Raw genomic sequence first — 27,306 nt, 5'->3', positions numbered from 1 at the left:
GCAGTTGTCAAATGGCATTTTTCTTCTGGTTTCCCTGACTCTGTGTATTTTCTCCTTTTCTTTTAAGGACACCAGTCACATAGGTTTAGGACCCACCCTATTCCAATATGACTTCATGCTAACCTAACTGTTAACATCCTCAAAGACCCTATTTCCAAAGAGAGTTCACATTGGCAGCTACAGGATTTAGGGCTTCAACATATCTTTTAGTAGACACAATTTAAACTGTAATAAGGTGGTTAAGCGTCCATATGGGCCTGGACTCTGAGGCCTGAAGAAGCTTAGAGCACTGCTCAGCAACTGAAGCTCATTTGGCCCTCCATATGGGGGAAGACCAAGACCAGGCAGGAGATTATGCCCTAGAGTTGTCAAAGCCTTACACTAGCAAAGAATAGCACACCAGGAGAGTGGTTACCCTGTGATGTCCATCAACAGCTGAGGCATCTATGTGATGGCCTAAAAGATAAGAAGAAAAGAACATGAAGGACCAATTCCTAAGCTCAGCCTTCTGGGAAACTCAGAAATAGCAGCGGAATTATTCGAGAAGAGATCTTTTCTGGAGATTAGGCAAGTGGTAGCTCAAGGAGGAAATAAATATGAGCTTATCTTGTATTCAAAGAATGGTGAGGACAGGAACAGTTGGGTTTTATATAGATGCAATCTTCAATAACTAATTCCGGGTGGTTGTTGCTAATTGGATTTTCAGAGACCTGCCAGCAGTGAGTCCTCTCCTAAGAAGTGTGTTCAGTTCTGAAGCTCTGTACCAACCCTCTATTAAACTGACTAGTTCCAATGGAATGGTGCCAGGAAATTACTGGTTTTAATACCATCTCTTCATGGTTGTAGCTGTCACTATAGGCCATAGTTTATGTACTTTAATTAAAATGGAGATGGTGTTCTTTAAACTTGAACTCTGAGATGGTTCATGCAGCTGGACTTTTCTTTTTTAAAGGAAAGTAAATAAAACTGACATTTTTATTCTTAGTATGTCTAGCCCAGATTACATTTCCAATCAACCTTCTGCCTAAAACTATATCTCATTGGCACACTAATCCTTGGCATGTAGCAATAATTATCACATACATATACCATTTTAATATTTACAAAGAATTTTCACTTACTTTACTTTTTTGTTCATCAATATCCCAGTGAAACCTACAGAAGAATTATTGTCATTCCAGTGTGCAGAAGACACAATTAATTTTAATGAAGTGAAGTTTCTTGTGCAAGGTCACACAGATGGTAAATGGTGTTCCCATGCCTTTTGAATCTGTACTCTACTCTCCATTAGGCTCTCTGATTCCCTACCTAAATTGTGTTGGTGGAACTTATTCCTTACAACACTCTATGCACTCCATTGCACCGGGAATTAGGAAGGTGTTTGGGCAGGCCAAGACACTGACCTGGCATTTCATATATTCTCACCAGCGTGAGCATACAATTGGAACCATAGCATTGAATTAAGAGGAATGGATTAGTCTAGATTCTATTTCTATTCTGTCACTGGAAGAAGACAATTTGTTTTCCCAAGAATTAATTCACTCAGATATAAAATGAAAATGCTTGACTAAATTATCTTTGAGTTTTCTTCTAGCCCACACATGTAACATTCTTCTATTTGTTATCCTTGATTGCAGAACCAATATATATCTTTTGAGAGTTCTATTTTATACTATACTATTTTCATTAAAAGCTTTTTACCTTATTTCTATTTTTTATTATTGAAGAAACTAGGTTGAAACTACTGGAAAATATCTTTTATCATACTTATATAAAACCTTTTTGTATGTCTGTGTCTCAAAAACTTCAGGGAAATCTATCTATCTATGACTTAGCATCATTACATTCCTGTGACAACCAATGATTATGTAAAATTTTGGATGCCATTACATTTTTAGCATAACTGTTTGAGTCAGATTTGTAAGAAATTGCTATGGATTGAATTGTGTCCACCCAAAATATGTGTTATAAGTTCTAACCCGTACAAGCCATGGTATTTTCAATTGCCTCACATGAATGAGGAAACTGGACAATGAATAAGGAAGACCAAAGAAGAATTGATGCATTTGAATTACAGTGTTGGTGAAGTATATTGGATATGCCATGGACTGCAAGAGGAATGAACAAACCTGTCTTGGAAGAAGTACAGCCAGGATGCTCCTTAGAAGGGACACTGGGAAATTATGTCTCACTTATATTGGACATGTGATCAGGAGGGACCAGATCCTGGAGAAGGACAACATGCTTGGTAATTAGAGGGTCAGCAAAAAAAGGGGAAGACCCTCAAGGGAATGGATTGACACAGAGGCTACAACAACGGGCTCAAACATAGCAACAATTATGAGGATGGCTCAGGACTGGGCAGCGTTTTGTTCTGTTGTACACAGGGTCACTATGAGTCAGAATCAACTTGAAGGCACGTAACTACAATACCAGTGGTTATAATCCCATTTGGGAATGGGTTTAGTTTATTATATTAATGAGGTAGTATTAATGTAGAGCAGGGTGTGTCTTAAGGCCATCACTTTTTGAGATATAAATAGAGCAGATCAGGCAGAAAGCAAACAGAAACGGGAGAAAATAGATGTCATACCACATGAGGATTGCCAAGGAACCAAGGAATAGAAGCTAAAAAGGTCTAAGGACCTTCCCCCAGAATGCACAGAGAAAGAGTGCCTTCCCCTAGAGCTGGCACACTCAATATTTGGACCCTAGCCTCCTAAACTGTGAGAAAATAAATTTGTGTTTGTTGAAGCCAGCCACTCATGGTATTTCTGTTACAGCAGTGCTAGACAGTTAAGACAGAGATTTAGAAAAATTTACTTTTCCTGAAATAGGTCTCATTCACTAAGATCACTCATCACCACAAGTGAGTGAACACTTAATAATTCCTCTGTGAAAGAGCCTTCTGGAAACAAAATTACACAAATCTGAGATTAAAAAATTCCGCTAAAACAGCTTTATTCATGTGAAGCAGAGGTGCTTTTGCCACCAAAAAGGTAAGGACTGGCCTTACTCAAATTTTTTATTCATACCCAAATTTTATTCACACCCAACTGAATGAAGATGAACCCACTGTATGCTAGGCAGTGCTGTGAAGTTTGTGAAGTGTATGTTCTACATCACTAGACAATGCTGATTCTTCCCTTTTCATCCTCAGCCTTCTCCATCTTCTGCCCAGCGGCCTCTCCTCAACTTTTCTCGTCAAAATAGTAAATCATATGAGATGGTCTTTTAGACATATTTATTTGAATATTATGCTTCTGTTTTTATTTTCATTTTTATTCAGCAAAAATCTATTGAGCATCCACTACGTATCAAGTGCTGAGGATACTCAGTGAGTGAAACAGATGGAAATCCCTGCATGTGTGGAGCCTTCATTCTAGCAACAGGAGGAAACAAAAAAAAAACCCCAAAACAACAGAAAAACAAACCCACTGCTGTCAAGCTAATTCTGACTCAAAGCGATCCTATAGGTCGGAGTAGAACTGCCCCATAGGTTTTTCAAGGAGCGGCCAGTGGATTCGAACTGCTGACCTTTTGGTTAGCAGCCTAACACTTAACCACTGTGCTGAGAGAGACAATAAGCTAATAAAAAAGAAAAAAATATGGTAGTGTGTAGGATAGTGTTAACTATGGGGAAAAATAAGGCTGAGAAGTAAGTCAGGGAGGACAGGAGGTAATATGAACAAGATTGGCTATGTGTTTAAGTCTCTGTCTCATAAATAACAGGAGATATCAACAAGCACTGAGGCAGGAATATGGGGTAATGGGAGGCAGAATGTGACCTAAGGCCTGTTACAAAGCTGACACTGAAGATGAGTTTGACCGTGTATTTTGTAGGATAGCTTGGTAGTCTTTCAAGAGGACTTCTGTTTCCCTGGAGACAAGGCTCAGGGGCCAGTGCAACCAAGGCTTGTAGTGCCCAATGGCTAGCAGTAGATAAAATGGTGTTTCTTGGTTCTGATGATCTCCTGAACCCCGGCTGCCTTTTCCTAGATTGGCTACATGGATGGAGGTGGAGTCTTCATGACCTTCCAGTCAAAACCCTACTTGGACATGTCAGTCCCTTCTTATCTTCATTAGGGTAGCTCCTCATCAGCATCTGCCCCTATTTTATAAATATGTGATTGATGTCTTCTGACAGGTTTACCACCATTTAACCTAGAATTTAATAAATTTGATGGTAGATTTCTCTGAAGCATGAGATTATGGGTGATATTTTCTCTTCTCTTTTACTTATCTAATTTTTCACAATTTCTACCATACACATGTGCTACCTGTATAAAGAGAAAAAATTTAAATATATAAGAAGTATTTGATGAACAAAATATAACAGCATAAATTGAGAGACACTTAAAGATCACCCACAACTCTATCATCATGATCAACTACCACATTTTTGTCCATTTTATTTCAATACTTGTATGCATACTGAAACAAGAATAGAGAAATCACAAGAGCTAACATTTTTGAGGGCCTCTTATGAACAATTGCAGTGTTGACAAAGAATATTGAATATACCATGAACTGCCAGAAGAATGAACAAATCCGTCTTATAAGAAGTATAGTCAGAATCTCCTTAGGCACAAAGATGTCAAAACTTCATTTCATGTACTTTGGACATGTTATCAGAAGGGATAAGTCCCTGGAGAAGGACATCATACTTTGTAGAGTGTCAGTGAAATAGAGAAAGACACTCAATGGGATGGATTGACACAGTGGTTGCAGCTGTGGGCTCAAACATAGCAACGATTGTGAGAAAGACACAGGACAAGGCAGTGTTTCATTCTATTTTACATGGATTCACTATGAGTCGGAACTGACTCAATGGCACCTAACAACAACAACATGAACAAAGTGGGCCTAGGTGGTGCAATAGTGAAGTGCTTGGCTGCTAAATGAAAGATCAGTGGTTCAAGCCCACCAGCTGCTTCATGGGAGAAAGATGTGGCAGTCTGCTTCCTGTACAGATTTACAGCCTTGAAAACCATATAGGGCAGTTCTACTCTATCCTATAGAGGTCTCTATGAGTTGCAATTGACTCAACGGCAACAGGTTTTTTGGTTTGTTATAACAAGGAATGAAACACAAATAACTCAACCTTATATAAACCTTATGAATTCCCCATTCTAAGGATTAAAGAAACTGAGAATTGGAGAGGCTAAATAACATACCTAAGATCAGCCAGAGAGGGCTGGAACTGTGATTTGAGCCCAGCAGTCCATGTTCTCACCCCTCTATGGCATGTGAACCTCATAAACCCTGGCATGGAAGGACAATGGTATGTCAATGACCACTTTGGGACTGGCAGTCTGGCCCCAGAATTCTGTAATAGTGAGACTCTTGAGCAAAGAGGTGACAAAAACAGTTCAAAGATGGGAAGAAAATTTTTTGGAGGCTAAACAGGGTTGACATGTCTGAGTGCCATCTATAGACACTGGTTGATTGCCCCTGATAGGACACTTGAGATTCTGCAATTGGATGGTGCCTCTCAAATGACTTCCAAACTAGCCCTGGGGAAACTCACTGTACATCGTTTTAGAGCATTAAAGATTCTATTTTAACAAACACTTGTAATTTTGTGCTGTATGCCTGCCTTCCTACCACAGTGTCTACCTTCAAAACCTTTGTATCCCTGGTTTCTAGCACAGTGATTTCTATATAATAGACCATGAATGAAGGAATAAATTAATTGAGAGAGAGAGGAAACTATAAGGAAGCTGAAGAATCAAAGCACAGAACGAAAACCTTTAAAAAAGTTCTCTCCCACCACCATGAGGACAGTGCTGGGGACCGCCAAAGTGTGAAATTGGTATTGGTGGATCTGGGAATAAGTTTTTTCTGAGCATGGTTAGGCCAGACCAATGTATAAAGTGGTGACTGTGGTTGCCATTGAAGAAGACACTGCTCTTATAGGCATCTGGCTTTAGGACACAGAGCAGCACATATGACAATGGGAGGAAAACTTTAACAGCTTCCAAGGAGATCACAAGATACAATCAAGACACTGTTGGGGAAGGAGAAAAAATTTAGGAAATGAGACATCCCATTTGTTCTAGGTGGGATGAAAGACTGTCATTTCGTTAATTTTATGTTAGTATCCACACTTTTATTTCCTTCTGTAGGCTTGCTATGGTCTTGGGAATTAAATGTAACTAAAACATACCAACAATTTTGAGGAGGTGCAATACTGGGCAATGTCTTACTCTGATATACATAAGATCACCATTAGTCAGAGCCAACTTAACAGCGACTAACAACAACACCATAGTCTTTACAGTTTTAATATATTCATAATTGAATTTTTGCCTTTTGCTTTGTTCATTTTTAGGCTTAGTATTTAGTAAAGACCCTCAACGAGATGAATTGCCACAGTGGCTGCAAAAATGGGCTTAAGCGTGATAGCTTTTGTGAGGATGGTGCAGGACCAGGCAGTGTTTTGTTCTGTTGTACATAGGGTTGCTATGAGTCAGAACCTATTCAATGGCACCTAACAACAATTTAGTGATATTTTTGTTTACAATGCTTTTTCTTTTTTATGTCCAGAACTACATATTATATTTTTACCATTGGGAATTACAGAATATTTTATCTAAAAGTGACCTTTTGGACCCTCTGATCAGACTCTCATTTTTCAAATGAAGAAGATTAAATCTAGGGAATTTAATGCACTCATATAAGTTTAGAAAAAATTTGCATCAAGGCAAAACCTAGGACCAATGAGCGCATCATTTAATGCATGCTCTTCCCACTCTACACCAATGTTGCCAAGAACCACTGGAAAAATTCTCACAAGAATGTTAATTTGTGTCATGCACAACCATGGTCTTCAGTTTTATTTCCATCCTCAATTTTCTTCAAAGGAAAAACGAAATAAAATTCTGTCTATTTATTTTTACCTCCAACTACTAACACTATACCAAGCAATGTGGAAGGAAGAAAGGAGAGAGTGGAAGAGGAAGGAAGAGAGAGGGTGAGATGTTCTTACACCAAAACTCTTTTGCTAACACAGCATCGCTTTGCGTGCTTTGCAAGGTCAAATGAATTCACAAAGAAAAGAAAGAAAACCTTCTTCCTGTTGATACATGGAAATAGAACATTGGTTTATGAAAGGGAACTATTACTTTATAGGTTAGGGAACAAAGAAATTATTATTATTATATATTTTAACTACTTCTAAGGCAATGCCATTTAGAAAAGCAAAAAAATACTATGTTTAATTTGATTTCATTAAATATTATTTATTACCTTCTAGTATTATCTTGGAGCCCTGGTGGTACAGTGGTTAACAGCTATGCTGAGCTATGGCTGCTGACCAAAAGGTTGGCAGTTCAACTCCACCAGCTGCTCCTTGGAAACCCTTTGGGGCAGTTCTACTCTGTCCTATAGGGTCACTACAGGTAGGAATAGACTCAACAGCAGGGAATTTTTTACTATTATTTTTGAAAGTCCCTGAGTGGTGCAAATGGTTTGCTCTGGACTTACTAACCTAAAAAAGGAGCCCTGGTGGTGCAGTGGTGAAAGCACTTGGCTGATAATCAAAAGGTTGGTGGTTCAAACCCACCCATTTTCAGTGGAAGAAAGATGTGGCAGTCGGCTTCTGTAAAGATTACAGACTTGGAAACCCTATGGATCCCATAGGGTTGCTATGAGTCGCAACTGACTCAAGGGTAAGGGGTCTGGTTTTGTTTTTTTTTTACCAACCTAAGATAAGTTACAGTTTGAAACCATCTAGAGGTGCCATGGAAAAAAAAGCCTTGCGGTCTGTTTCCATAGAGATTACAGCCAAGAAAACCCTATGGAGCAGTTCTACTCTGTAACACATGGGGTTGCCATAAGTCGGAATTGACTTACCAGCAATGTTTTTTTTTTTTTTTTTGATGTTATCTTCTAATTTTTAATGTATTTTCTATTGTTGGAAACTATGGTGGCGTAGTGGTTAAGAGCTACAGCTGCTAACCAAAAGGTTGGCAGTTGGAAATCACCAGGCACTTCTTGGAAACCCTTTGGGGCAGTTCTACTCTGTCCTGTAGGGTTGCTATGAGTCAGAATCGACTCAATGGCAACGGGTTTGGGTTTGGTTTACAGATATATTCCAATTTCCTTGAATTGCACGTGGTATATAATAAGCTTTCCATAAAGGTTTATGGAACATTTTTTTTCAGCTTTTTTAAAGTGACATCCTGGTGGTCATACAATGTGTCATATGTGAGTCTAAATGTAATACCCAGTGAACCCAGTGCCATCGAGTCGATTAGTTGATATTTATTATGATAGGAAAATTCAAGCTTTACAGTAATTAATTTCAAGGATTTTATCTCTAAAAATTCCTTTTGGAACAGTAAAGAGTGGGGTATAAACATGATGTTTCTTATCACGTAGATTCTCATTTGTACTGATACTACATGGTCTCAGTATATAAAGTGTTCAGTGTTTGGACTTCTTGCAGCTCTGTGTGAGTATTTAAGTAAACATGAGAGAAAGACTTGCTATTTAAATAGTTGAGAAATGCATTTAGAATTAACTTTGTCTCCAAACACTTGGTTTCAAAAACCTAATCATGAAACATTGGCATTGGGGAAAAGAGGAATAGAGAATGATTTATTTCCTTAATTAGTTTCATTAAATGTGACTGTTTACTTGCCTTGTCCATTTGTGATGGACTGACTTTTTAGTTATCGTTAATGGACTCATTTAGACTTTTTCCCCTATAGACCTATAGCTGCAAATTTCTTTTTTATATTGAATTTGTGGTAAATTATTCTTTTTGTAAAGATAAAATGTCTGAAAGTATATTTCATGAGGGGAGATGTGAGATCAAAGATTAAAACATTGAAGTCACCTGAAGAACACATATATGAATATGAATGTACATGTATTTATTTTATTTTATATTCAGTAAATGATGTATTTATTACCTTCTATTATTACTTTTTAATTTTTAATTTATTTTCTTTTTCTTAAAGATGTATTATTTATACACATCAATATATATGTATCAATATATTTATATATTGGAAACTCTATGGGGCAGTTCTGCTCTGTCCTATAGGGGCTCTATGAGTCCGAATCAACTTGATGGCAACAGGTGGTTTTTATTGGGTTTATATAAATCAACATATATATATATATATATATATATAAACGTTGTTGTTGTTAGGTGCCACAGACTCGATTCTGACTCAGTGACCCTATGTACAACAGAAGAAAACACTGCCCAGTCTTTCACCATTCTCACAATTGTTGATATGTTTAAGCCCATTATTGTAGCCACGGTGCCAATCAATCTCGTAGGAGTCTACCTCTTTTTGGTGACCCTCTACCTTACCAAGCATGATGTCCTTCTCCAGGGATTGTTCACTCCTAGTAACATGTCCAAAGTACATGAGATGAAGTCTCACCATCCTCACTTCCAGGGAGCACTCTGGCTGTTTTGTTCTTCTGGCAGTCAATGATACATTCAATGTTCTTTGCTAAAACCATAATTCAAAGGAATCAATTCTTCTTCAGTTTTCCTTATTCATTGTCCAGGTTTCACATGCATATGAGGCAAATTAAAATATCATGGTTTGGGTCAGGCACGCCTTAGTCCTCAAAGTGACATCTTTGCTTTTCAACACTGAAGAGATCCTTTGTGTCAGATTTGCCGAAATGAATATGTCCTTTGATTTTTTGGATACTACTTTCATGGGTGTTAATTGTGGACATGGGTAAAATGAAATCCTTGACAACTTCAATCTTTTCTGCGTTTATCATGATGCTGCTTATTGGTGCAGTTGTGAGGATTTTTGTTTTCTTTATATTGAGGTATAATCCATACTGAAGGCTGTAGTCTTTGATCTTCATCAGTAAGCGCTTCAAGTTCTCTTCACTTTCGGCAAGCAAGGTTGTATCGCCTGCATAATGTAGGTTGTTAATGAGTCTTCCTCCAATCCTGATGCTGAGTTCTTCTTATAGTCCAGCTTCTTGGAATATTTTCTCAGAATGCAAATTGAGTAAGTATGGTGAAAGGATACAAAGCTGATCCACACTTTCCTGATTTTAAACCATGCAGAATCCCCTCATTTTGTTCAAATGATTATTATGTACAGGTTCCACATGACCACAATTACGTGTTCTGGAGCTCCCATCCTTCACAATGTTGTCCATAATCCACACGGTCAAGTGCCTTTGTATAGTCCATAAAACACAAGTAACCGTCTTTCTGGGTTGAATTATGTTCCCCCAAAAAAGTGTGTATCAGTTTGGCTAGGCCATGATTCCTTGTATTGTGTGATTTTCCTATATGTTGTAAATCCTGCCTCTATGATGTTAATGAGGGAGGATGGGCGGCAGTTGTGTTAGTGAGGCGGGATTCAACCCACAGAATTAGACTGTGTTTTGAGGCAATCTCTTGAGATATAAAAGATAGAAGCAAGCAGAGTGACAGTGGGACCTCATACCACCAAGAAAGAAGCACTGGGAGCAGAGCGTGTCCTTTAGACCTGGGGCTCCTGTGCAGAAAAGCTCCTAGTCTGGAGGAAGATTGATGAGAAGGCTAACAGAGAAAGACAGCCTTCACCTGGAGCTGACACCCTGAATTTGGTCTTTTAGCCTGCTTTACCGCGAGAAAATAAACTTCTCTTTGCTAAAGCCATCCACCTGGGTATTTCTGTTATAGCAGCTCTAGATAACTAAGACACTGGTATTCTCTGCTTTCAGCTAAGATCCATCTGACATCAGCAATGATATCCTTCATTCCATGTCCTCTTCTGAATACCGCTTGAATTTCTAGCATTTCCATATCGATGTACTGCTGCAACAGTTCTTGAATTATCTTCAACAAAATTCTGCTTGCATGTAATATTAATAGGAATATTGATATTAATGCTGGCACATTGGTTAAGAGCTCCTTGAAACCTTATGGGGCAGTTCTACTCAGTCCTATGGCGTCGTTATGAGTTGGAATCGAGCTGATGGCAATGGTTTTTTATTATTATTATTTTTTGTGTTAATGATACTGTTCAATCATTTCTGCACTCTGTTGGATCACCTTTCTTTAGAATGGGCATAAATATGGATCTTTTCCAGTTGGCTGGCCAGGTAGCTGTCTTCCACATTTCTTGGCATAGACAGGTGAGCACCTCCAGCTCTGCATCTGTTTGTTGAAGCACCTCAACTGATAATCTGTCAGTTCCTGGAGGCTTATTTTTCACCAATGCCATCAGTGCAAACTTGAAATTCTCCCTTCAGTACTATAGATTCTTGATCATATGCTACCTCTGAAATGGTTGAATGCTGGTCAATTCTTTTTGGTATAGTGATTCTGTGTATTTCTTTCATCTTCTTTTGATGCTTCCTGCATCATTCAATATTTTCACTCAATATTTTGCCCATAGGATCTTTCAAAATTGCATCTCGAGGCTTGAATTTTTTTTCAGTTCTTTCAGCTTGAGAAATCTGAGCATATTCTTCCCTTTTGGTTTTCTAACTCCAGGTCTTTGTGTTCATTATAATACTTTATTTTGTCTTCTCGAGTTGCCCTTTAAAATCGCCTGTCCAGCAGTTTTGCTTCATCATTTCTTCCATTCGCTTTAGCTACTCTACATTCGAGAATAAGTCTCAGGGTTTCTTCTGACAGCCATTTTGGTCTTTTTTCTTTTCTGTCTTTTTAATGATCTTTTTCTTTCTTCATGTATGATGTCCTTGATGTCGTCCCACAGCTTATCTGGTCTTTGGTCATTAGCAGTAAATATGTCAAATCTGTTCCTGAGATGGTCTCAGAATTCAGATGGAGCGTGCTCAAGGTCATACTTTGGGTCTCGGGGACTTGTTTTAATTTTCTTCCACTTCACCTTGAACTTGCATATGAGAAATTGTTGGTCTGTTCTGCAATCAGCCTTTGGCCTTGTTCTGACTGATAATACTGGGCTTCTCCATAGTCTTTTTCCACAGACGTAGTTGATTTGATTCTTATCTATTCCATCCGGTGAGGTCCGTCTATATACCTGATGTTTATGGTGATGAAAAACGTATTTCCAACGAAAAGGTCATTGGTCTTGCAAAATTCTATCATGCAATGTCCTGTGTCATTTCTTTTGTCAAGACCATATTTTCTAACTACTGATTCTTCTTTGTTTCCTGCTTTCACATTCCATTCGCCAGTAATTATCTATGCCCCTTGATTTCATGTTTGATCAATTTCAGACTCCAGAAGTTGGTAAAAGTCTTCAGTTTCCTCATCTTCATCATTAGTGGTAGGTAGGTAAGTTTGAGTAGCAGTTGTATTGACTGGTCTCCCCTGTAGGCTTATGGATATTACTTTATCACTGACAACGTTGGCCTTCAGGATAGTTCTTGAAATGTTCTTTTTGAAGATGAATACAACGCCATTCCTCTTCAATTTGTCATTCCTGGCATAATAAGCCAAATGGTTGTTTCATTCAAAATGGCCACTACCAGTCCATTTCAACTCACCAATGCTTAAGATACTGATTTTCGAAGTTCCATTTCATTTTTGACAACTTCCAATTTTCCTAGATTCATACTTTGTACATTCCACATTTTGATTATTAATGGATGTTTGCAGCTGTTTCTTCTCATATTGTGTTGTGCCACATCAACAAATGAAGATCCCCAAAGCTTTACTCCATTCACGTCATTAAGGTTGACTTCACTGTGAGGAGGCAACTTTTCTCCAGTTGTATTTTGAGTGTCTTCCAACCTGAGAGGTTCATCTTCTTGCACTCTATCAGACAATGTTCTACTGCTCTTCATAAGGTTTTCCACTGGCCACTTACTTTTAGAAGCAGATCGTCAGGTCCTTGTTCCTAGTCTGTCTTAGTCTGGAAGCTCAGCTGAAACGTGTCCACCATGGGTGACTCTGCTTGTATTTGAAATGTCAGTGGCATAGCTTCCAGCATCACAGCAACACATGAGCCACACAGTATGACAAATATTACAAATAGAATATATATGTAATAATCTTTGTTAAAGCAGAAAAAAGTCGTATATTGTTGTTATGTTTTGTTGTTTTCAAGCATTTTTACACTTTATCTTGTTTGATTTTTATACCAACACTATGAGAAATGTAGGATGGGTCTTATCTATCTCCATTTTCTTTTTTATTAGAGGAGAAAAGAGGCCTCATGTGGTTAGTTGAGAGAAATGCTCTGTAGCGTCTGAGCAATGATTATCCTTTCAAAGATGTGTAGCCCTTTCTTTGCTCCTTTCTCTAAAGCATGAGTAGATTTCCTTTGCTGTTGTTATCAAGTCTATTCATATTCATACTGTCCTCACTTGTGCCAGAGTAGAATTTTGCTTCATAGAGTTTTCAAGGACTGATTTTTTGGAAGTAGATCTCCAAGCCTTTCTTCCAAAGCTCCTCTAGGTGGACTTGAACCTCCAACCTTGTGATTAGCCTCCTAGTGCATTAACCATCTGTACCACTCAGGAACTCCAGCTATCCCTTACATAAGATGAATTGGACTTTGCAGCCTGACTTACATTAGGAAAGGGCAGATTTTTTTTTTCCTTCTCCTTCATTTATCCCCATTGAAATAGGTCCTAGAAGAGGAAATAAAAACATCTTCATGAGCAGTAGCATTGAAAAAAAGTAACCTCGGTACACATTTGTATACCAAGGTCCCTGACATACACAAATAGGGTTTCTGTGTAGCGCAAACCCTTCGCTCTTGGTTACTAACTGAAAGATTGGTAATTCAGATTAACCCAGTGGCACTGCAGAGGAAAGACCTGGAGATATACTTCCATAAGATTACAGTCATTAAAAACTCAATGGAGTGCAGTTCTACTCTGAAACATGTGGGCTCTCAGTTTACTCTGTGAAAATATGCAGCAGAGAAGATAACGTTTTCCAGCTTAAACATAAAACAACCAGGAGATAGTTCATTGTGACCTCAAGCTGTACACCTCAAAAACACGGTCATACTGGTTGAGAAAACTAGAACTCTGTTATCACAAGCATTCTGTTTTCTCTGCCTCTGGGACTTACTTCTTCCTCCTGTCCGTCCACAAGGACCCACCACACACACACACAATTCAATGCACACTTGTACCGTGCATTGGCTGATACAGCAGGAGCTGTGAACCTATATTCCAAATAAACGTTTGCTGGAGATGGCTTGATCTGAATTCATGTAGCCATTTATTACGTATGAGAGCCTTAGTCCCTGGCAACAGGAATTCCATGGATGTGGCCTCAGGATACCTTAGGCCCTAAAATTATAAAAGCAAGCAATCTGCACAGGTGCCTCACAGGACCATGTCCATGGTTACTCACTAAGTTTAACTTGTTTTTGCCCCGCTAGACACCAGGCTCAAAATATCAGTGCAGTCTGTTGTGTTTCTAGAGGTAATGATGGATTCATATTGCTCCACCAACATTCTTTGCCTTTGTGATGACAAGCATGGTTTTATACGACATGCTTAACCAGACAAAAGGTATAGCTTATGGCCACTCATCTATGCCAAGAAATTTGGAAGACAGCTACCTGGCCAACTGACTGGAAGAGATCCATATTTATGCCAATTCCCAAGAAAGGTGATCCAACTGAATGCCAAAATTTTTGAAAAATCTCATTAATATCACATGCAAGCAAAATTGTGCTGAAGATCTTTTAAAAGTGGCTGCAGCAGTTTATCAACAGGGAATTGTCAGAAATTCACGCCGGTTGCAGAAGAGGACATGGAACCAGAGACATCATTGCTGATGTCAGATGTATCCTGGCTGAAAGCAGAGAATACTAGAAGGATGTTTACCTGTGCTTTATTGACTATGCAAAGGCATCTGACTGTATGGGTCATAACAAGTTATGAATAATATTGTGAAGAATGGAAATTCCAGAACACTTAATTGCACTCATGAGGAACCTTTACATAGATCAAGAGGCAGTTGTTGGGACAAAACAAGAAGATACTACATGGTTTAAAGACAGGAAAGGTGTGCGTAAGGGTTGTATTTTTCACCATACATATTCAATCTGTATGCTGAGCAAATAATCCGAGAATCTGGACTATATGAAGAAAAATGGGGCATCAGAATTGGAGGAAGACTTATTAACAACCTGCGTTATGCAGATGACACAACCTTGCTTGGTGAAAGTGAAGAGGACTTAAAGCAATTACTGATGAAGATTGAAGACCACGGCCTTGAGTATGGATTGCATCTTGACAAAAAGAAAACAAAAATCCTCACAACTGGACTAATAAGCAACATCATGTTAAACGGAGAAAAGAGCGAAGTTGCCAAGGATTTCATTCTACTTGGATCCTCAATCAACACCCATGGAAGCAGCAGTCAAGAAATCAAAAGACATATTGCATTGGGCAACTCTGTTTCAAATGACCTCTTTAAAGTGTTGAAAAGCAAAGATGTCACCTTGAAGACTAAGGTGCTCCTGACCCAAGCCATGGTATTTTCAATTGCATCATATGCATGTAAAAGCTGAACAATGAATAAGGAAAGACCGAAGAATTGACATCTTTGAATTGTGGTGTTGGCAAAAAATATTGAATATACCATGGACTGCCAAAAGAGCAAACAAATCTGTCTTGGAAGAAATACTACTAGAATGCTCCTTAGAAGCAAGGATGGCGAGACTGCATCTTACACACTTTGGACATGTTGTCAGGGGGGATCAGTCCCTGGAGAAGGACATCATGCTTGGTAAAGTACAGGGTCAGTAGAAAAGAGGAAGATCCTCAACAAGATGGATTGATATAGCAGTTGCAACAATGGGCTCGAGCATAACAATTGTGAGCATGCTGCAGGACTGGGCAGTGTTTCGTTCTGTGGTACAAAGGGTTGTTATGAGTTGGAGCAGACTCGACAGCACCTAACAACAACAACAATGATCATAGAAAAACAAGGAGTTAATTAGATTGAGCTCACAAACTTCACTTCCTTAGCATTATGCTTGTATTGGTTTGAACTCTTTGATTGTAAGTAACAGAAACGAGAAGTCACTTTAAGGACTAAGGTGCACCTGATCCAATCCATGATGCTTTTAGTCACCTCATATGCATGCAAAAGCTGAACAATGAATAAGGAAGATCAAGGAAGACTTGACACCTTTGTTATGGTGTTGGTGAAGAATGTTGAATATACCATGGACTGCCAGAAGAATGAACAAATCTGTCCTGGAAGAAGTACAGCTAGAATGCTTCTTAAAAGCAAGGATGGGGACACTTTGTCTCACATTCTCTGGACATGTTATCAGGAGGGACCAGTCCCTGGAGAAGGACATCAGGTAAAGTGGAGGATCAACAATAAAGAGGATGGCCTTCAACAAGATGGATTGACACAGTAGCTGCAACAATGGGCTCAAACATAGCAACGATTGGTGCAGGACTGGGCACTGTTTCATTCTGTTGTACCTAGGGTCAGTATGAGTCAGAACCAACTCCATGCACCGAACAACAACAACAGAAACAAGCATTCACAAACATATACTGAGGTATGAAGAGCAGGCAAGCAACCAGGTAGATCTATAGCTGGGAACTGAGAGGCCAACAATACTCAGTTTTTATCTCTCATTTCTGCTTCTCTCCATGGATCTAATTTCCTTCCCTTTCTATTCCTGCAATACTTCATCACATTTTCAGTCCAGTAAGATGGTAGAAGATTTTTTCTCCATAGATGATAGATAGATATGCATGCACATACACACATTTATACATATATATATACATACATATACATATACATATGTATATGTATGTATATATACACAGGCCTCACTTGTAACTCATAGACATGGTTAAGTTCCAAAGACCAGGTTGTTATAAGTATATGGGATTTTGGTAAAATGGAGGATGAGTACATCAGATCACAAAATGAAGGATGACTACATCACTACATAACTGCCAAACCACTGAGAATCACAGCCCAGCCAAGTTGACACATAACCTTCATAGCCAGTGTTACTCTCGCCCTGCACCTCAGAGTTCATTTCTGCCAGATGTGCGTCATTAATGGGCAAAGTAGTCAGATAGTAGATTTTTTACTATTATCGTAAATGTGAAATGTTGGATAATGAAATAGCTAAGTGAGGAGTAGGTGATATATATATCTCCTCGAATCAAGAGACCAGCCCAAACTGACCACCTGTATTTCAATCACAAATCAAATTTCTAAGAGGTTCTATGCCATTTTCCCAGTGTGGGTCAAGTCCTTACCTCTGGTTCAGTCAGTAAGAATAGGGGCACAGATACACACAGATAATAGGATCTGAGAGTATTCCACTGTTAGCAGGGCAGGCAATGTCCAGAGAAGATGGGGTAGGTAGGCAGAAGCCCAAAATGTGTCCACTTGTTACTGTGAAACATTCACCCAAGGGTTGGTCCTTCAGGAGTGCTGCTAAAATAATAATGACAAAAAATCCCACTGGTGCTGTACAAGTTACAAAATGCTTTCATACACCTTGTCATGTTAGCTTAATTACTGCTTTTTGACAGAAAAGAGTTTTGTTTTGCGGGGGAGGGTATAATATATATTCATAGATATCTCCAATTATATTCTGACACTCATGTTTAAAATCTTTCCCTACTGAGTTTATATTACAGATTAATGAATTATCTAATAAATAGCTGTCTGTGTATGCAGTCATATGTGATTGTGAAGAGGAGAAACAACAATAATAAAAACAAAACACCTCTAATGCCTTCTCAAAAATGGGACAGTGGATTGAAAAACAAGCTTAAAGAAGAGTGAAAGCAAAAGTGGTATAATGTAAGTGAGAGAGCTTAAAAGTTGTGAAGACTGATGTGATAGGTAGACAACGCCGAGAATTTGGAGAGTGATGAGGAAATTTTCTTTAACAAGCCAAGTGCATAGTTCAACTCCGAAGCTACCTAAGAATGGGATCCCACTGAATGTATGAACAGGGTACTCCAAGGCATGTAAAGAGCCAAGCTATGGATTGCAGAACGAGGAAGAGATAATGCAGGAGGAAAATCAAAACCTGAAGAGCAAGGACAGGAAGTAGGCGTGGGGAGATACAGGAAGGTCAGAGCTGAGGGGACCAGAACCCAGCAAGTGTCAGCCATTAAAATGGAAACTGAGCTGAGAAGCGGGGGAAAAACTGGTCAAGCATTTCCTAGGCTCAGAGCCCAGTAGACACTGGTAAGGTTGATGAATCAGGTGACTGACAGGAAGGAAATTCTAATTTGAAACCAATGGAAATGGGTTTGAAGTACAAAAAAAGCAAAACATCCACTGTCTTTTTCAAAGACAAAGGCATGAAATAGAGTCCAGCCTAAGCCTGGGGCACAAGTAGAACATCCCAAGGTTAGGATCACAGGAAAAGCCCGTGGACAGGAAGGGGGAGTGTTTACAGAGAATTCCTGGAAGGGTTCCATTGATGCTTAACCCTATGATAATAAACGACCTTAATTTCCTAAGATTCTGTACTTGAGATTTGTGACTAAATTTTAGTTTATCGTCTGAAGTTTACACCCACCATGGTGAGATAGTTCAGGTACTGCACTGAAGTGGACATGGAGATCTCTCTAGAGCTGCACCGTCCAATGCTGTAGCCACTGGTCCCATTTGGTCACTTAAATTCAAATTCAATAAGATTTTAAGTCCAGTTCTTGGCACACTAACCACATTGCATGTGTTCAGTAGCCACATGAGACTACCTATTGGGCAGTGCACATACTGAACGTTTCTATCAACACAGGAAATTCTATTGGCCACTGCTGTGCTAGAGAAAAAAGATCAAGAGAGGCTCTGAATCCAAGGTTATCGTCTTAGAGGAGAAAATGTCTCCCCCTGAATCCTAGGAGAATTCTCAAGGTAAAGGAAGCCTACAGGAAAGAGGACCCCTGTGTTTTAGGGTTGCTACATTTTGTAACAACATCCCAACCCCCTCAAGTTTCCTGTTTTCTTTCCTTTCCTCCCTTTTTAAAAATATTTTCTGCTATAGAAAGCGATGGGACAAAGAAAATAAATAAACTGCGTAGACACGTCAGCAGGGCTTCTTTGAGGAAGTATACGCCATCATTTTTAGTACCTATTGTTTGTTGCAGACTCAAACCTTTGTGAGCATATACAGCTCTGTTTCATAGATCCTTAGGGGTCATTAACACTACTTTAAAAAATCTTAGGGTTCTCCCAATATGTGTCCGTAGTAACCAGAAATAGGTTTCATATAATTACACAATCCAGTTGACTATTCCAGTTATAACAGTCAACAAGATAGATCATCACTTTTTATTGAGAAGATTGAAGGAGAGAGGCAGTAGTCACCACAATGGAGAAAAGCCACATATGCAAAATGTAGACAATTCTGTGGTTATAGGAACAGAGACAAGAATAATTACAAAAAAAAAATAATAATATTTTCACTGACCGTTGAAGGCAGTTAGTTTCCCAGGGAGAAGCACTGGTGGCAAAGGGCTTTACACAGGGAGGCCTTTGTCATTTTATGGATACTCATCTGTCAACTGTCAGCGCGTTTCAAAGGGACTCTGGCTATAATGTTTTCCTCCGCACCTTTCCCATCATGGTGGCCCAAATTTCCCTGACTAACCATTCGTCTTCCTATTTGTCTAGTCTGGTCACTTACAATGAGTAGAGATGTAATGATGACTCTGCAGCTGCAAAGAGTGAGGAAGAGGGGAGGGTGCCCTGAAGGGGAGGGCAGGCAGGAGAGGGAGACTCAAAGAATTAGCTTAGCATCTCTAAGGAAGCAATACTACCAAGGGAGGAGTTTTTTTGTCTGTACCGTTGTTCCTCAGGAAAAAAGAGTTGAGCAAGTATGAGGTTGGCAGGACAGAAGCAGGAGAAATAACAAGGCACAATAAATTATAGCACCCGTCCACTCTCTACCCCAGGGTTTGAAAGGCCCCAACCATGTGACAACTCAATTCTCCAAAGTTCCAGGGGGAAATTAAATATAATTGTCTGAAACGTGATAGCACATGAAATCATCTATGGTGCTTCTGAGACATAAGTCACAGCTCTATTTATTCTATGGCAGTGTGAACATCATAAATATTTTTGTCAAGTTGAAAACTAAAAATGCACATTGGTATGTTCAAATTCTGGCTCTTCAATGTGCTTGATGTCCCTTGGACGAGTCTCTTTAGCTTTCTGAGCTTTTAGCTCCTCTGCTGTAAAATGGGAATTATAAAAAAATCTACCTCATAGATGTTTGAGGATTAAATGAGATAAACCTTTTACTTTGTCTAGAAGCGTCTCCTTCATTAACTTTTCACTTTATATTTCATTCTTACTCAGAGTCATTTCTCTCGTGGTTGACTTTTCCAAATAACCCTAGGTTTTTTGTTTTTCTTTTTTCTTTCAGTTACACCCTCATCTTCTATGGTAGACTGGGCACATAGACAGTCACTCTCAGGCCTGGTGGCAGAGTACCAGCCAGGGCAAGAGTAATGGGTCAGCTCATCCATGAGGGCAGGACAGACAGCTGGAAAGGCCAAACAGTACTCGCATTCCTTCTTTATTTCTCCTGTGAATTGTCTGTTTATGCCCTTTGTCCATTCTTTGAGTATTTTTCTTACTGATTATTAAGGATTTTTTAATAAGCTTGTTAGAGCTTTATTTCTGTTATGTGTTTATCCCTCTTCTTCATTTTCTCATTTGCCTCATAATTTATGTTTTTTTGATATAGAATTCTTAATTCTGTCCTGCATGTATCAAGTTTTGCCTTTATAAGTTCTTTCTCTGTTTTAGATTTATAAAGTAAACATATAAGAACCATGTATTACCCCAAGATTTGATAAACATCTATTTTAATTTTTCTTCTTGTATGTTTTTTTAATGTATAACTTTTAGCTGACTGGTATTAAATTTTGTCTTTTCAGCATCTAAATTATTTTTGGTGTACTGTGTGTTTTAGGAAGTTAAAAAGCTTTCCCGTATTCCAAGTAATTAGACTGCGGGTATGAGACTTCAGCCTGGCCAGTTGGCTACTCCTGGAGTTAGTGAGGTTAAAATAAAAAAGGGGAGGGGATGGAGTCAGACAGTTTCAAATTACTTCCATAGTGGTGGTTCTATCTTGAGTCCAGAGGTAGTATCAGCTGTGGCATTCAGTATTTAGTACCAACCAGGTTAGCCCTGGGACCAGGCCACCACTAACCTATACAGTGCCCTTGTGCAAATTAGGAAAAGGAGCCCCTTAATGTGGTCACAGAATGCTGGATCCACAGCTTGGCAAATAGGCAGAGCTTTTACGTGAAGACATAAAGCATTTTTTTCCTCTGGGTTTATGTGACACTCACCAAGGTACATGGATTGGTGAGCATAATGTGAGCTGGATTTCATCCCCTAATCACTTCCCCAAGCCAATGCCCAGTCTACATAACCATAATAGCTAGCTGCAGTCAAGTTGATTCCAATTCACAGAGTCCCCATGCGTGTCAGAGTAGAACTGTGACCGGTTTTCAGTGGCTGACTTTTTCAAAGCAGATTGCTAGCTCTTTCTTCTAAGGTGCCTCTGCTTACACTTGAACCTCCAACTTTCTAGTTAACAGCAGAGCATGTTAACCATTTGCGCCCCCCAGGGACTCCACATAACCACAATATGTGGTCTTATTTCATAGGTGTCTTGGTTTGCAAGAGTTGTCATAACACAAATACCCAAAATAGGTGGCTTTAAAGAATAGAAATTTGTTGTCTTACAATCTTGGAGGCTGGGAGTCCAAATCAGGGCATGGACTCTAGGGGAGGGTCTCTCCTTGTCAGTAGCCCTGGATGTTCCTTGGCTTGTACAGCAAAACCTGTGAAAGCCAGGACCTGTGTAAGGTGGAAACCTGTCAGAGGAGGAAAACACAAACATTTTCTACTAAAATAAGCGATGGTAAGATTGCACCCTGTCAAAGGCAGAAAACCTTTGAGACCTGGAAAAACAAGGCAGTCCTGTGGAGTTCCAGCTCTCACAGGTTTCACTGTAGAAGATTTCTCACATGGTCTCTTTCCCCCTATATGTGTCTCTTTGTGTCTGTTTTCCCTTTTTTATAAAACACCACTAAGAAGGGGGATTAGGCTTAGGACTCACTCTACACCCTTGTAATTGAATTAACATAATAAAAGAAAACCTCTAATACCACGCATAATATTTACATGTACAGGGTTTAGGGCTTCAACATAAGTTTTGGGGGGACACAATTTAATCCATAACAACACATTTCTCATTAATTGTCTCATTAATAAATGTTTCTCTAACACATTTCATTGCTTTGCCCTGGGCAAATCTGCTGCAAAAGACCTCTTTAAAGTGTCGAAAAGCAAAGATGTCACCTTGAAGACTAAGGTGGACCTGACCCAAGCTATGGTGTTTTCAATCGCCTCATATGCATGTGAAAGCTGGGCAATGAATAAGGAAGGCTGAAGAACTGATGTCTTTGAATTACAGTGTTTGCAAAGAATATTGAATATACCATGGACTGCCAAAAGAATGAACAAATCCGTCTTGGAACAAGTACAACCAGAATGCTCCTTAGAGGCAAGGTTGGCAAGACTGTCTTACATACTTTGGACGTGTTATCAGGAGGGATCAGTCCCTAGAGAAGGACATCATGCTTGGTAGGGTAGAGGGTCAGTGAAGGAGAGGGAGATCCTTGGTGAGATAGGTTGACATTGTTGGTGCAAAAATGGGCTCAAGCATAGCAAAGATTGTGACGATGGGGCAGGACCGGGCAGTGTTTTGTTCTGTTGTACGTAGGGTTGCTATGAGTCGTAATTAATTCAACAGCTCCTAACAACAACAATACATTTCTTTTCAGCTTAAACTACCCAAAGTCAGTTTCCATTAATAGCAAGCAAGAATTTGGTGATCTTGTTGAATGTATATATATTTATTTATTTACTCATATATGTCAAATTGTTAACTGACATTGAAACATTTATTTCAATGTATCTATTTCTCCTATCAATTTGAAATATCACCTTTATAATGTACTATTTCTTTTAAACTCTAAGGTATGCTTCTGGATTTTCATCCTGACTCATTTGTCTGTTTATTTTTGCACCAGCACGTCCCCCTTTCTCAAAGGACATCAGGTACAGGTGGGTACAGAGATTTATGGGCCGGAGGAAGGAAAATGAGGCAGTTCGTATCTGAGAGTCTCCATTTTTCCTGAGAAATAGGAAATTAGGTCAAGGACATCCAACAATTCTTTATGGAGAAAACTCCCTCTAAACTTGTTCCAAACACAAGCAGACCTTTCTGGGGGTACCTTCAGAACACGTCAATCCTCTCTTTGAATGCAAACCTCTTGAGCACAGGGATTGTACTTTTGTCTTTTACAGCCTCGTGGAAGATCGGTAGTTGCTTAACTACACAAACAACTGAAACAATTCCCTGTGATAGTGTCTGAGTTGTTTTCTTTGGTGTCTAAATAAAGCTTATTTTCAAATAGATGAGAAACATCATTAAGCCCCCTTCCAATGTGCTGTCATATTAAGTTTCAGCAAAGTTAATGGCGGAAGAGAAGTCAGGATAAAGAATGTGTCGTGTCACAGACACCATCTTCCTCGGCTCTTTGGCTTTAATGTGAGTTGTGGCACAGAAGCTCTGTGTGTGCAAAGATCCACCAAAGTCCAGGAAACATCATTGCATTTCCTTTTGTCAAGAAGAAGTGAATGTTGATTTTTCCCAAGGGAGGGTGGGCAGAGTAGAGAAAGAAACCAAATAAAAAATGCTACTATTCATTTCCATTTCAAATGTTTGACAATTTCCTGAGTATGCAAGTCTAGGCGGCACAGTAGAGCACTTAAGGGTACAGATACCAGGGAAGACTGCCTGGTTCAAATCTTGGCTCATGGACTTCCTAGCTGTGCAACTTTGGACAGATTACTAGATCTCCCTGTGCTTCAGGTTTTTCATTTGTAAGGTAAGTATGATAATTGTGCTCAAGACCCCATAAGTTGATTTTGAAGCTACATAAAGCACTGAGAACAGTGCCTTATGCATAATTGCTACAAAAGCGTTGGCTATTACTCTCATGTGGGGTACAGATGGAGATGGAGATATTGTCTGTACTACAAACTATGATTCTGCAAGCAAGAACCAACTATTTTCTAACCTCAATGAGGTCAGTGAAGACTCTTGACAACTGGTTCCCGTAAATACCCTGCCCTGTGATATTGAGACCTACACCATCAATGGGAACCTTCTCACAGGACTCAAATGAAACTGGGCTCAAATGAAGTTAGGATCTAGTGTCTCTTTTTTAAACCACTATTGGAAGATTTGAATGGACCCCTACAGACTGGAAAAACAAGGATTTTTCTTTGAATATGACACAATTTTAGGATCACAAAGTAGATGTGGTCTTAATAGATGACTAGTCTTATTACCTAGTTATTGCTAGAAAGAAGGGCTATAGACTAAGAATTCTAAAACCAAAGTCACTATTGTCGGCACTCTCACCTCAGTTCAGCCTGATAATCCTTTGTAACAAGTTACTTCATTTAGAAAAATGAGGCAAAAATTGTGTTTCATTTTGTTGAAGGGCACAATAAGGAGGTACTCAAGGGTGCAACAAGACATTGGATGTGGAATAGTTGCTTTACTGAGGCATTTTAATGTCAAGGTAGAAAAGTATGCTTTGTGAATTGCCCAATTAAAATTCTTGCTGCACACTTTACAGCAGAAAATACTGAGGTCTCCATTACTTGTTCTGTGTATTCAGGTAGATTTATAAAATTACTTCCTGAAGAGAATCTTGGCCCTACTTTGTGTTCTATCTACTCACCTTCCAGGATAAAAGAGATGGCCTCTATCCAAGACTGCTTAGTTTTTATTCATTATATCTCCAGCTTAGCTGACTTAAAGCATATAGCTCTGTACCTAACTTGCCACATAAAATAACTTCACTCCAAGGGCTTGTTTGTTTCAACAAATGGATGCAGCACCGGAAGTGCTCTATCATCTGTGCCAAGAAATTTGGAAGACAGTTACCTGGCCAACTGATTGGAAGAGATCCATATTTATGCCTATTCCCAAGAAAGGTGATCCAACCGAATGCAGAAATTATCAAACAATATCATTAATATCACATGCAAGTAAAATTTTGTTGAAGATCATTCAAAAGTGGCTGCATCAGTATATCAATAAGGAACTTCCGGAAATTCAAGCCAGATTCAGAACAGGATGTGGAACCAGGGATATTATTGATGTTGTCAGATGGATCCTGGCTGAAAGCAGACAATACAAGAAAGATGTTCACTTGTGTTTTATTGACTATGCAAAGGCATTCAACTGTGTGGATCACAACAAATTATGAATAACATTGCGAAGAATGGAAATTCCAGAACACTTAACTGTGCTCACCAAGAACCTATACATAGATCAAGGGGTAGTCTTTCAAACAGAACAAGGAGATACCTTGTGGTTTAAAGTCAGGAAAAGTGTGAGTCAGGTTGTATCCTTTCACCATACCTATTCAATACATATTCAATCTGTATGCTGAACAAATAATCTGAGAAGCTGGACTGTGTGAAGAAGAACAAGGCATCAGGATTGGAGGAAGACTCATTAACATTGTTATGCAGATGACACAACCTTGCTTGCTGAAAGTGAAGAGGACTTGAAGCACTTACTGATGAAGATCAAAGACTACAGCTTTCAGTATGCAGTACACCTCAACATAAAGAAAACAAAAATCCTTACAAGTGGACCAATAAGCAACATCACGATAAATGGAGAAAAGTCTGAAATTGCCAAGGATTTCGTTTTATTTGGATCCACAATCGACACCCATGGTAGCACAGTCAAGAAATCAAAAATGTACTGTATTGGGCAAATCTTTTCGAAAGACCTCTTTAAAGTGTTAAAAAGCAAAGATCTCACCTTGAAGACTAAGGTGCACCTGACCCAAGCCATGGTGTTTTCAGTCACCCCATAAGCATGGAAAAGCTGCATGGTGAATAAGGAAAAACAAAGAATTGACACTTTTGAATTGTGGTGTTGGTATTGAATATACTGTGGATCGCCAAAAGAATGAACAGCTCTGTCTTGGAAGAAGTACAACCAGAATGCTCCTAGAAGCAAGGACTGCTAGACTATGTCTCACATACTTTGGACATGTTACCAGGAGGGATCAGTCCCTGGAGAAGGACGCCATGCTTGATAAAGTAGAGGATCAGCGAAAAAGAGATGGACTGACACAGTATCTGCAACAAAGGGCTTAAGCATAATAACTATTGCAAGGATGGCACAGGACCAGGTGCCATCTGTTGGTGCTGTTCTGTTATACGTAATGCCAGAACTGACTCGATGGCACCTAACAACAACAAAAAGGGCTTGTTAGTAAATATATTCTCAACATCACTGCTAACCAATAGCTATTTAAGTCTCTTGAAGGCAAGAAAATATTAGTTCTGTTAACTCTAATTCAAAATGTCTCTCAAATGCATTCTCTTCCCTTCATTCCATTCTAATCTTGACCATCCTAATCTTTTACATCACAAGAGCCTTTTAACTCTTCTCACCACTTTCATGCCTACCCTAACCTTTCCAGTTTCTACATCTCACCCTGAACAACTTAAAGAATATGGATCTGATTGGGTCAGCCCCCTACTACAAGCCTTGGATGACTTCCTATTATTCTTAGGGGAAAATCTCAAATCTTCATCCTCTTCCACAAGGTCCTCATCCTATTCTACAGGATGGCCGCTGTCTACCTCACCAGTCTTGTCTCACAACACGCCTCTCCTTGCCCTCTAGCCTGCACCCATTCTGCTGTTCTCTCCGTCCCCTCAAGGGTACTTAACTTCTCCCACCTCAGGGCCTTCACACCTGCTATTTGCTTTGCTGAGTAATTTCTTGCTTCTCTCCTTCCCTCCACTCTCATTACTCTCTTTCTTTTCCCCTGAATACCACAACTGCCACCACACCAGTGGCTGGATAAATCCTGCTCTCCTTCAGGTGTCAGTTTGTCACTGACTGTCCAGATGTTTCCATCAGACTAATTATCGTAAGTGGTTATAATATTTCTGTTTGTGAGATCTGATAAACATCTGTCATCCTCTTCCGCAAATAAAAACAAACGCTAAGACTGTGCTTTAAGGACTCAATTCCCTGAGCTTAGCATTATGCTTCGCTCAGGGGGTAGAGTCCTTAAAGAACATAGGTATTCAATAAATATAAAGAAGAAAATGGTTGCCGCAAGAAGATGCCATTCTTCTGTGCTAGCTATTTCAGAAACTATCCTTAGATAAAATCAGTTAATAAAAGATATGTGTACCAGGATCCTTAAAGATTACTTCTCCCCACTCCCATCTACCAGGTTACCATCATGCTGATTCTGACTCAGGGTGACCCTGTATGTGTC

Source organism: Loxodonta africana, chromosome 5 (assembly GCF_030014295.1).
Source record: "Loxodonta africana isolate mLoxAfr1 chromosome 5, mLoxAfr1.hap2, whole genome shotgun sequence".
Taxonomy (NCBI): domain Eukaryota; kingdom Metazoa; phylum Chordata; class Mammalia; order Proboscidea; family Elephantidae; genus Loxodonta; species Loxodonta africana.
Note: the sequence above shows the minus strand (reverse complement) of the source record.